Below are 13,169 nucleotides of genomic sequence, written 5' to 3'. Positions count from 1 at the left end.
CTGCACACCTCACTGCATTCTTCTTTGACTTGGTTATAGTAAAATCTATTATTTAGTATTCAATATAATAGAAGAGTATTTAATAGAAGTTACATTTTCAAATATCCACAATATAATAATTGACTTCTGAAATTCTACTCTTAATAGTCATCACGTTCTAAAGGTCTCTTGATAAGCTTTAAAATATTGTTATATATTGTAATGGCATTACATGAAGTTTATAGTTAAGCATATTTCATTGTTCTCTGGATCTTTAAAAGGTAGTTACCTGTTTGATACAGAATTGTTTCCCAGTTAACCATACTGTATTGAATTCTATATATTGATTTTACTGATTCTATTCTTAGAAGTAAAGTTTTAAAGAATTTTCAGGGAAAATTTATATTTTATTAGGAAGGGATATTTAGGAATTTTAGCAATATTTTAATTAGGAAAGAATATACATTTTATGATGGAGCAGCTGTAGTATAGATAAAAGTATATACATCCCTGTTTTAAATTTTATAGTATAGGAATGCTTCACGTCCCCTTCTAGAAGATTAAACTCAAAGCCTCTGGCAAGACAAAATTATCAGAAGCTTATCATTGCCCCACAGGTCTCACTGTAATGCCTCTTTCCCCACCTTGAGCAACCAGGCCTGCTCCTTCACACCCCCTACTGGGAAAGGTCTCTGGCCCACTCCTCACCCTGCCTCTAAAGGGGCAATGAGAACACAAGCAGACCCAACATCAGGGAACTCTGTGGGAAACTTCCCTATAGTCTATTCCCCATGTAAATGAAGTATCCTGCCCAAGACCAATCAGAAGATCAAATGTGCCCCATACAGAGACCAATCAACACTCAGCCCTTATGCACACACAGTGGGCCAGGTTGAGGGAAAAATGAGGCCCCCACTCTGGTCTGCAGCAGGTGGCTATAAGGAAAACCTGATTGTAAAGCGGGACCAGTCCCTACCTGGGGTGGGGGGAGGCGGCCTGCTCTCCTTTTGAGAGTGTATTTTCGCTTTAACAAACTTGCTTGTAACACTACCCTCTGGGTAACTGTGGTCTCCAAGGCAACCCTGACACTGTGGCACCAGCAGACCAGATGATGCCCTTTTAAAGCCCGGACAAGAGCTGTAACTTCTGAGGTGTCACCTCTGAGCTGTGACTTCTGAGCTGTAGCACTGCTCCAGAGCTGTGACACTTCCCAGCTGTAATTAACATAACTAATGTTCCAACTAAAAGAGCTTATCTACACCTTTAACGCCCTTGCAATTTCAATTCTTTGCTGCGTGCAGGGACAGGGACCGAGGAAACAAAGCAATGCTACCCTAACAGAAACACCTGTGCTTAATGAAAACCAGTGATTCTGCACAAGGAGAATCACTTAGAATAATTCACAATTTTGATGCAGCCACAAAACACATCTTAGTTTATTAATTTCTTGGATTTCCAGTCAATCTAAATTGTCAGTTACTTCAGGAGAGAATTATGTAAAATAAGCTCTGTTTACTGCAGACTATTTAATATGCATTTGTGAGGTTATAGTTTATAGTGCTTGCAAAATAAAATATGCACTGTGATAAATTTTAATCACTACTAGGTTGACCAGCAAGAACAAACATCTACAGTGAAAATGCTTAAAGAAATAGAAAGAACCTAGCCTATATAACAGAAGACAACCAAGAGAAGAGAAAAAGAATCCAGTGGATTGACAGGATGCATTAGTAACTGATAAGAGAAGCTACTATCATATCCTCCCACTTTTATTTTATGGTTATACAGATTTCTAAGGGCAACTTATTTATTGGATGTCTTCTAATAGTAAAGAATAAATGCCCCATATTGGAGCCACTGTTTGTCTGATCATTACTTGGCTCATTCAGTCACTGACACCGATTGTGTAGCACTATTCATCCACTTGCTTAAGGCTCAGAGACATTCTAATTTTTTTCTCACTCTCTGTATATCCACTAAGTCTTGAGTATGAGTCCTTGGGTTTCTTTCTTTTGAATCTGTACCCCCTAATCAACTCTGCCTCTTTCCAAATCCTATTTCAAACCTTCCTACACATTGCTGTTGGAATGATCTCTCTAAAATGGACATTTCTTCCATAATTAAAATCCTTCCATGGTATCCCACATCTTTCAGAAAAGTTCAAATTCCTTACCTTAATATGTAAACCTAAATGATCTGGTCTCTGTAAGTTCATCTCCTTCCATCAGCTCACTCTCCATGATCCCCCAGCCCTTCTGAACTACTTACAGTTTTTGAAATGGATTGTGAGGTTTCAACTTTCTCTACCTTCAGAATTGTTCTGCTACTTTTGTCCACAATTATTTCTTCCACTTGGAAATAATTCATATTTGTGCTCTAATACCACCTCAAGAACCATCTCTTTTAGAAAGCTAAATCAGACAAATTTCTTGAGTCTGATGGAGCTTCCCTTTTTTGGGATCCCATCAGTAGTCTAGGTGTGCCCTTAATCCAGCATTTATCACTTTATACTACAGCAATTATATTGCTCAAGTTTTTCCCACTAGATTGCAAGCTCCTTGAGGATAAGAACCATATCTTATTTAACGCTATGATCCTAGTGTCTAGCACAGTGTTTGACCTGTGGTAGGTGTTAAATCAAAATTTGTAGACAGGATACACATGTGGTTTACTGAGTAGCAATTGTTATTGTTCTTGCATTTGAACACTTTTGCATTAAAACACTTTAACAAAGACTATGTAAATAGTATGAATGTGTAATTTAGTGCAAACTTCAATTATAGGGGCAATAAATTTCCCTAATAAATGCTGCGCAGACTGCACTTTATCACTGCTCAGGGGCTACTATATTCACTTCAGTTAGCTAGCACTCTGTCAATCTCATATGCCTAGATAATTAGCTTCCTAAACATCATGGGCTTTATCCATGAAAATGGCATCTTGTTAGAGTCTTAAGTGGTCCTGTGTTCTACCTATGGATTAGAAGCCTTCTGGCTGACCAATTGTAAGAATACTGTAACCAGATCCCTCTGCTAGAGTGTTTCTGCTGCTTCCCCTGGTGAGCCTTTCTGGCATAGCGTTGGTTGGAGTTCCCTAAAGGACGAACTGCTGGGATTTCACTGAGTTTACAGAAAAAGCTCTGCGTCCCCTTGGTAGGGTGTGCTTGTTTGATAAACATCCTTATGCATGGCAGAATTTACTCTGAAATTAATTTTGTTATAACTGGGTAGTGAGATTAAGAGGAATAGCTCATTCTCACTACCTCAAAGATTTTTAGGGAGGGTGGGGAAGTCACAGTTAACCACCATAAAGAACCTATTATGTGTGTACCACTAAATTAGCTACTCCTAAATTTGTCACAGTTGCAATTCTTGTCAGACACAGCAGGCATCACAGACCTAAACGTGGCATGGCATGATGGCTAAAGTAATAGAGTTAACAATTCCAAAGCCTAGTTCAAGATTGCTATAATACAAGCACAAAATAGGCAAAGCAGAGCATGGAAGGGCTGCTTATATCATCCCAGGGGAATAATAATAACTCACCATTCTGAAAACTTTCAATTTATTAAAGTATTATTGAGATGGCAATTATAGTTTTCTATTTTATTAAGCTGAAACAGCAAAGATTTTGGAGATTTGATCACAGATTTTAGAAATGTATTAGCGGATACACATTTTCAGATTTCTCTATTTAATAACCTGTGTAAGCTGATTTGTATAGTTTTTGGCTATCCAAGAAAAGGAAAGTTATTCGAAAGGATTTGAATAAAAAACTACCTCTCTGGTGACAAATTTTATGCAAGGAGAAAACAATCAAGGTCCCTGTTGTGCTTTGAGTATTCTTTTTATCAAGTCACAATGGGATTTTTGAGCCCTGGCTGAATGAGTTTAGATATAAATGGAATGATTCCTTAAGTTGCCTTGTGAAGCAGTGGGTTAAGGACCTGGCGTTGCTGCAACTTTGGCGTGGGTTGGATCCCTGGCCCAGGAATTTCCACATGCCATGGGTATGGCCAAAAAAAGAAAAAAAAAGAGAGAAGATTCTTCACCTTTGCAACTGTATGCTGAGTTTCCTGCAATTTTCAGATGATGAAAAAGCCAATGTGAAACCACTGACCACAATTCAAGAAAATCATTATGTGTCACTTATCAAAGTTGCACAATTATCCAGTAGTTGAAGAACTTATAGAATGTTTGTCAAAGAAAACTAGTTTGGGGGAAGTATTCAGATGGCCACTACATCAAGGAAAAGTATGTACTGATAGTAATATTTTAATAGAAATGATGTGGAAAGAGCACAAGCTTTGAAGTCACTACTGCTTTCAAACTTCAGCTCTGCTAGAAATTAGCTGTATGGCTTTGGGAAGCTACTTAGACTGAGTCTCTACTTCATCTAAGGTTGAAATGAGGATTGAATATGGATATAGAAATGAATATACTTAAAGATGTAAAATAAATATGTATCTAGATACAGTATTTAGCACAATCTAGCATACATGTAACTCAGTACATATTTATTTTGTTTTCTTTCTTGAAATAAAGTAATCATAAGTTTTCCCTGTTTTTGTCCTGATTATTCCCAAATGGCAATCATACACACTATTCTTTTAAAGAGATACATATTATGGGTAGAAATAATTTGCATGTCGCCATTTCCTCCTGTAACTAATAAACTTCTCATTAGTGTCAATTCTCTTCCTTCATCAGACACTATGAAGGAAATTCAAAATCTTGTATTAAGGCTATGAATTCTTTAGTGATTAGTAACAATTTGCTATTGAAATTAATTGAAATACATATGGAAGACTAATTTTATACCTACAGACACTTTAGGCAACCTTATAATATCTTTGGTGTGTATATTAAGACAATCAGTTGCCTAGAATCCTGTAAGAGATTGTTTTCCAAAGATGGATGCAACAGTATCTCTTCTCATATAGTCTTCTTACATAATGAATTTGGCTTGACATCAAGCACTCTGGTCTTTTCCTCTTTGCTTGGTTCTGGGTACCTTGTTACTTGTTTGTAACAATGGATTAAGGCTGCAATGATGCTGTGTTATTTCTGACTAGGCAAGCAAAAGCCACATAGTTTCTGCCATGTTTGTTCACACCACAAGGTAAGAAGCCATGGAGGTAAGAAGTCAGACTATGTCAGACTGACAAACTGCAGGGACTACAAGTAGGCGCTCTGATCAATAGTCAGATCTGCACTCCCAGCTGATACTAGTATCAATTATCTGCCAGGTGAGAGAATGATTTTGGGTTGATTTCAGCCTCAGCCAACATCTCACTTTATTTGCTTGAAAGACCCCAAATGAGAACCACCCAAAAAACCCTTACCTTTTCATATTCTTTTTTTAAAAATTTCAGATTTATTGAGGTATAATTGATCCATAATTTTATGAGCAAAATAAAATGACTGCTTTAGCCTGCTAAGTTTTGGGATTATTTCTTATACAAAATAGTAAGTTAAACACATCCTTAATTAGATTTTGATAAAGCAAGGATATTAAAAACATTTTGTCAAATATTCGGGATTTAATTAATATGGCACATAGTTTTTAAAATTCCCCTTCAAGACATTAAAAGAAAAAAGGCACAATAAGTCTATATGATCTCAGTTGTATGGTAGAAAGTGATCTGATGGAATGTGTGACACAGAATCCAAAAAGTCATACTTTATTAAAAACAAACTAAATTGAATCATAACGTAAAATCAAAACCTTGCAGAACATATATTTTAGTACTGTAGCAGTTGCTCTTTATATTATATTAGTTCTGGCAATTAGGGCATTTATTTATAATGGTTTTAGATTAAGTATAATTTTCTCACTGAAAAAATTTATTTCCTCTAACAGTTTCATTAATGAGTCAAATAAATATGGCAAGATAATGTGCAGAGTGGTAATTTATGTTTTGTTTTTATTCCTATGAGATATAGAAAAGAATAAAAAAGATCTCTCCAGTCCTATTCCAAGAAGACAAGTAAGCTTTTGTTTTTATTATCCCAAGGTCTGAAGCAGAAATGCCAAGAACTCAACTCAGAATTTGAATTTCACCTGTCTTGAGTGGTGTGTGTGTGTTGGAGGGAATTTAAATAGATTATAATGGATATAGGCCCACCTGGATAGAAAAAGAGTTTCTACTGAGAGAAGGGTTTTCTTCTGGTAAAAAGTAGAATCAAGGATACTTTCTGTCCTCAAGAAGGGTTTTGGGTCCTGGAGACTGCTGATCCAGAAGTCAGTGATTATAAGTGTGACAAGTGATTGACAGCATAGACAGATACACTCTAGATGAAATAATATTCTAGGTGAATGAGTGTATGTGTCCGTGTGTGCAGGTCTATGCATGTGTCATGAAAGTGGGGGAAGAGACAGGATGATATGTAAGCAAGTTTAAATGGAGCGCCTTAAGGCAATGAAGGCTGAAAGGCAGAGGGAGGGTAAGAATTTGATGCATTTCCTATTTATGTTTTTCTTTTATGTTTCAGTATCATTCAGATGGTAACTGCTCTATTTCTGGGATTTCTTACAAAAAATTTAAAACCCAATTTCAGGTTTCATCTGTAATGCCAGAAATATTATTTTTTTAATTGTTATTCCCTCAATACAATTTTTTTCTACTGTACAGCATAGTGATCCATTTACACATACCTGTACACATTCTATTTTCTCACATTATCATGCTCCATCATAAGTTACTAGACATAGTTTCCAGTGCTGCACAGCAGGATCTCATTGCTAATCCATTCCAAAGGCAATAGTTTGCATCTATTAACCCCAAGATCCCAATCCAACCTACTCCCTCCCCCTCCCCCTTGGTAATGCCAGAAATATTAATGCTCCTTTTTATACCCTTCATAGCATTCTCTTTATCCTTTGTATCACTTTGCCACTAGTATTTGTCTAAATCAATTATTATCTTCCTTGAGAGGATAGCTGTCATTTTCAAATGTTCATCACTATATTCTCATTGTCTAGTGCAGTTCTTCACTTTGTATCTGGCACATAATTACAAAATAAATAAATTGTCCACTGACGTCATACGTAAATTGTATCTTCCTGAACATTCCCAATATTTTAAAATATCATATATTTTATGTTTTTTAAAATATTGTCTATCCTGCCATATTCTTTATGATTTCTATATGAAGAATTAACATTTATTTATTGATTGATTGATTTTCAGGGTGGGGGGGCTGCACCTACAGCATATGGAGGTTCCCAGGCTAGGTGTCAAATCGGAGCTGCAGCTGCCAGTCTACACTATAAGCCACAGCAACATGGGATCTGAGCCACGTCTGGAACTTACACCACAGCTCAAGGCAATGATGGATCCTTAACCCACTGAGTGAGGCCGGGGATTGAATCCTCATCCTCATGGATACTAGTCAGATTCGTCACTGCTGAGCCAGGACGGGAACTTCTGTAACTGATGTTTTTTAAAGTTGACTTTGCTCCAAAAATTACTGAAGTTATTTAAATTGCATACCAACTCCTCCTTCTGAATATTTGTTTTTTTTACCCTTTTAAATGATTATTTTTTATCCTTTCCTCTTTGTTATTTGTGATATACTAAAGTGAGTGGTTTTTGAGACATCCAAAGATGTTATTTTGAGTTTTCCTGTAATCTTTTAGTTATTGATGTTCTAAGTATCATACTCTACTGTTTTCTGAAGAAAAATATATGAGTGGAAAAGATGTTGGAAACTGACTTGTCTTCACATAGCCACCATGCAGTAGGGACAATTTGAGAGTACAGTCTTAGATCACCTGCTTTCTCTTTCAGACTTTTGGAGATGTCAATCTGCTATATCTGGTGGTCTGAAGCACTCTTAAGCCTGGTTTTCTGGTAGCAATCTATTCACTTTCCTTCTGCTTTTGAGGTTTGGAGAATTCTTTTCTCTTCCTTGAAATTTAAGGCTTTTATTAGGACATAGTCCAGTATTGATTTTAGCTTGTTCATTTAATACCAGACATATTTTCTAATTTTTTCTATTTCTCACCTCTGTTATTTTAAATTTCAGAATGTTTATATTATAATCTTGATGACCAATTTTGCTCTATTATTCAAATTTAATATCCATATCTGTATTTCTTGTATAAAATGTTAGCTGTTCTCCATATTTTTCTTGACTATCTTCTATTTTATAAATGGCATGTTGATAGGTCATTATATTCTTTTCCTGGATTGAAGTTCTTTCTTCCTCAGTGGAGTCAGATTAGTATTTCCCATTTTTCCTCCATTACCCTGCAAGCTCCCCTGTCCCTTCCCCAGGTTAGGATCTATCAATTGCATCTCCTAAGCCAGCTTTTCCTCAGAACTCAGAAGTTATTTTTTAGAAAAATGGAACAAAAATATGTGTTTGTGTGTATGTATGTACACATTTACTTTTTACAATAAATGGATTATTTTCTAATTAAAGTATTATTTTCCAATGAAATCACTGAGTTCTAGTTTCTTCATTAAGAGTCTCACTGGTGTTTCTTATGTTTGGCTAATTCTGAAGCTATAGATAAACCCTAATCTTAATTGAAAGTATTTAGCTTAATTGCTTTTTACCCTTAAGTAAGAGCATGGTTCTTCTCTTTTGTTATTTCCTCCAAATATATATTCAGTACATACTATATGTCAGGCACTGTGCCAGGTACTGAGAGTCTACAAACACAAACCACAGTTACTACAGTTATGTGACTGTTCGTCTTATGTGGGCAACAGGTATAGTCTATAAATATAAGTCAGAGCACAGTAAAATATAAGGAACTATGGCAGGCCCAGCAATGTGATGGTGGTGGCTAATCCGAGAAAAATGCTTTTAGGAACTGAAGTTAGAGATGCTTTTTAAAGGGCAAGGAGGATTTAGTGAATTCCAGGGATGGAGATGGGGGAAGTGTGGAGGGGAAAGTCATTCTGGACAGGGCCATTGTGAGCAAATGCACAGATATGAGGACCGGCATAGTAGGTACACTGTGTGTATGTGTGTGTGTGTGTGCATGCACATGAGTGTGTGTATGTTTGTGCTCCTGTGAAGTTCAGTTTTGCTAGAATTTGACTAGTCCAACAAGGAGTGGCAGAAGCCCAGAGGGGACTGGTAAGGGCAGGTCCTGGAGAACCTTGTATGCCATAAAAATGGACTTGGATTTTATGCTGGAGGTGAGTGGTTCTTAATCTTCTGATAATATTCCCCTTTGAAAATTTGTTAACAGCACTGGTACCCCTACAGAACAGTGGGGAGAGACTTACACATGTTCATATATAAAAGGCTTCCACTCAAGACAGTTCATATCTTCTGTTCCAAATGCAAGCAAATGGCAAAATATTAAATGAAATTTACTGACAATAAAAAGTTATTTTGTGTGTGGATTTAAAATTAAGAATAAAGTTAAAACTAAAAATTTACTGTTGTATAGATTGTGAAAGGTGATGTGATTGGTTGGGGGTACTGTTAAATTTTGCTAAAACTCATAGTTTTCTATACCTGTCAAAATTTTAGCAGAAGTCATCATAAAAGAATAAAAATGCAATCTACAGCTTTAAGATCATCAGAGAAAAAAAGGAAAAATAAAACTATCAAATGGAAAATAAGTAGTGAATGAATTGAAGAAAAACTTTGGATAAACAGAAATGACAAAATAGGATTGTAATAAAATCCTAATATATTAGTAAACATAATAAATAAAATCGGGTTAATTTTACCAGACACATTTTATCATATTAAATAGAATAAAAATGTTAGCACCCAAATTCAATAAAAATAAAACCACCTAAAATAAAACCACACAGAAATGGATGAGGAAATAGATAGCTAAAAGATAGATGATATATCATTCAAAAAATAACTGAAAGAAAGTTGATCTAGCCAAACTAATATCAGACAAAACAGAACTTAAGGCAAAAAGCATTTATGAGAATAAAGCAAGAGTACTACTTAAGAATAATAAAAAGAGAAAAGGGAAGGAGATTAAAAACTAGAGGTACTAATGGAGTAGTAGGTAGCTTGGGATAAGATGAGGTTAAGGGTTCACATGAGGAACTTCAAGATTCTTTGGGGAAAGAGTGCAAATGGTTGAGAATGGGCATAACCTAATTGTTGGCAGTCCTCTCCTATGGTTAGAAAAATTGAGGTGGAGATGGGGGCATGCATTTTCAATTAGGTCCAGTGGCAATCCAAATAAAGCTCACCGTGAAGCCTCCCCAGGTTACTGTGGGAGTCTTGAAAGTTGTATTTCATATACTCCAAAGACCCATTCTATCAGTGACATTAAAGGTGCTTATGGTTGACTGTTGAAGGATAAGTTCCTAATCTTAGAACTGGATCAGCTCTCCACTGTCAGGACCATGTGGTTCACAGGTTTCCTTATGGGTTTGCTGAGAGTGAAAATAGGAATGGTACCCACACAATAAGGAAGAGGAGGCTGATAAACTCAAGGTTTACTGCACTTATTTTGACAAAACTATGAAACATCCACCAAGATCATTCCTGTCAGTAGAGGTTCATGTACTAAAGATATTCTCTTCTATCAAAGAGGGTTTCCTATTTTCTAGTCCACACCCCCTTTTTCTTGCCATAGAGTACCTGGTTGTCAGTGGTCCATACCTTTCTACAGAAGGAAGCCATGGAAAGACATTAAGGGGCTGGTGGGCACATATTAAGGTGGCAAAAGAATGTTGGGTCAGATTTAGATCTGGGGGGAAACTGAATGCCTATTCCTTATAATGACTGCTAGGTATTTACTCAATAGCTGGTACAAGCGTTAGATAGGACTTCTCCTACAAATGTTAACAAGCATAGGGGTGGGGCTAAAGTCAGCTATTGGGCAGATTTCAGGCATCAGGGTAAATCCAGATTGGCTTTTCTCATTTGCTACATTGTTTCAATCCATATGACAGATGGTAGTGTCCTGGACTAAAATGATGTCACTGGATTAGGATGATAGCAGCTAGGGAGTTCAAATTCTGATCATATTTTGAAAGTGAAGCCAAAAAAGATATCCTGATACAAAAACGATATATGCCCCCCCCAGACCATATATATAAGTATGCCTATAATGTTGTCTGATGTTTTAGAAATACCAAAATTTAACTAAAACTAATTTAGAAATACCATAAATTTGATGATTAACCATCCTTGTCCATCAGCTCTCCTTCTAAAAACAGAAGGTATAAGAAAAAATAATCTGCTTATGAAACAAAAATAGGATTTTTTGAAAAAAGAAAAATCAAAGAACAATTTGTAACTTTAGAACTTAAAGAGATGATGAATAGGAACAGGTTTGCTTCAGCTTCTGCTGATGGCATGGCATCGCCCCAGAGCAGCTGGGAGATCAGAGTTTTCAGAAGGAGGTGCTACCAGTAGAAGGGTGGGCCGGGACAGTGGCCCGAAGCTGGGTTAACAGACTGAGGAGGAGATAGATGGCAGAGGCAGTGGAGGCCTGGAGGCTTGTTGTGGGCACTGTCGAGAGGGTGGGTCCCTGACCAAGGAAAGAGTCCATTGGCTTCCTCTGTTCTCAGCCTTCTCTGGCCAGATGCTGCATTTCCCACCTAGTGAAGGATTTGGGGCCATAGGTCTTGGCAGTCCAGTGCTCTGAGCTGTTGAAACTCTACCTGGAATAAGAACAGCAGTTCCAACCAGTGCAGCCATTATGCACTGAAGACAGAGACATGTCAAGATTTAATGGATTTAACCAACTTTTTTTTTTTTTATTTTCAAACTTGCACATAAACTTTTATCCCAGTTGTTAATATTTTGGACAGATCCTTGGCTTTTATGAAGCCTAAAATCTGCTTTGCATTGGAGTCTGTTGTTTTTGCTGGCTGCCGTAATAGTTGAAGAAGAATGCAACATTTCATTTACTCATGAAATAATTTGGACTAGTCAATGTAAACGCATTGCATCTGACAGAAAATGAAGGGAGAAAATAATTGTGGAAAAAATTCAGAGCTATGAAAGAGAACATACTGCTGTATTAAACTTTTTTTTTGCTTACATAAGACTAATATACTTCATATTTCAGAAAGGAAAGAAATATTGTCTTGATAAACTGGAAGCTTAGCTGAAAGCTTGCAATTTTCTACTAGTCTTTTCAAAAGCAAAGCCATCTGTATTAGCTTTGTACCTTCTCAATCTCTAAGTAGAAAAGTAGTTCATTAAATTATCACAAATTCTCCTCCTTGTTATAAAGCACTCAAAAATTAATGATACTGAGTTCTTTTACTGGAGGGAAGTATTTTATAAATGACTAGCTGAATATTGTGTCTTGAATACTACAAGAAGTTGGCTTGGATTGTTTCTAGGTGCAGAGCCCAGACCCTCCAAGGTAGCAACTATGGTGTTCCTGAGGTGTGAGCCAGAGGATCTCTGTCTTGATGAAAGTGAAAGTGAAGACTCAGAAGATGTTAGTTTTAGAGAATGAAGTCTCAGCAGCTCCCTCTCCATCTCAGTGATCCAAGATGCATTGTCTTTTTCAACTTGAAAGTGACACTGTGTGTTCTAATTGTACTGTGTCAGAATTTAAAGTGTACATATAGTTTATAAGCAGTAATTGTGGAATAGATAGTTTTTGATCCAGCCCCCATCTAGGCAGGAGTACAAAGACTGGAATACCTGTTGTCTACAATTATTCTGATCAGATCTGGTCAATTTTCATATCTGAAGCTACCAAATGGGGTATGGCCTCTCAAGCAAATGAAAATAATTTAAATATTGGCACTTTGTTTTTCTTTGAATAAAAATAATTTTTAGTTACTTTTCCATATGGAAAATAGATTTTGTGGGTAAGGATGTAGAGAGATAAAGAGAGAAACTTTTTTCCTTGATAAAGTATAAAGTAGGAGACTGACATCTGTTGAGAATAAGAGTAGAGTTTGAGTGATGATGAGGTTTGAGAGGAGTGGTGCAAGTTCTGAAAGGGTTTTGAGGGAAAAAGTGGAGGGAACCAATCAAAGACAAGTAAAAGTACTAAGGTTGATGATGTGGTCCTAGCCAAGGCTGAAAACCATGAATTTACAGTAGTGCAAAATCAAAGAATTAGAGGATTTTTATCTAGTACTCTCAAATAACAAAATGTGGAAACAAAAAGGTTGACTGTCACTGTTTCAGGATATGGGTTTTGCAGGTTGCTGATGATGTTGAACTTCAGATGAACAACCTTGAGGTCCAAGCTCAGTGAAAAAAGGAAGGTAGCCT

General features: G+C 36.5%; 1 pseudogene; it reads left to right on the top strand.

The window, feature by feature from the left end:
- LOC110260581 lies at positions 7,338-12,456 on the top strand (annotated as a pseudogene).

This window comes from Sus scrofa, chromosome 5 (genome assembly GCF_000003025.6).
Source record: "Sus scrofa isolate TJ Tabasco breed Duroc chromosome 5, Sscrofa11.1, whole genome shotgun sequence".
NCBI classification, from domain to species: Eukaryota; Metazoa; Chordata; class Mammalia; order Artiodactyla; family Suidae; genus Sus; species Sus scrofa.
Note: the sequence above shows the minus strand (reverse complement) of the source record. Positions and strands in the feature narration are given on the sequence as shown.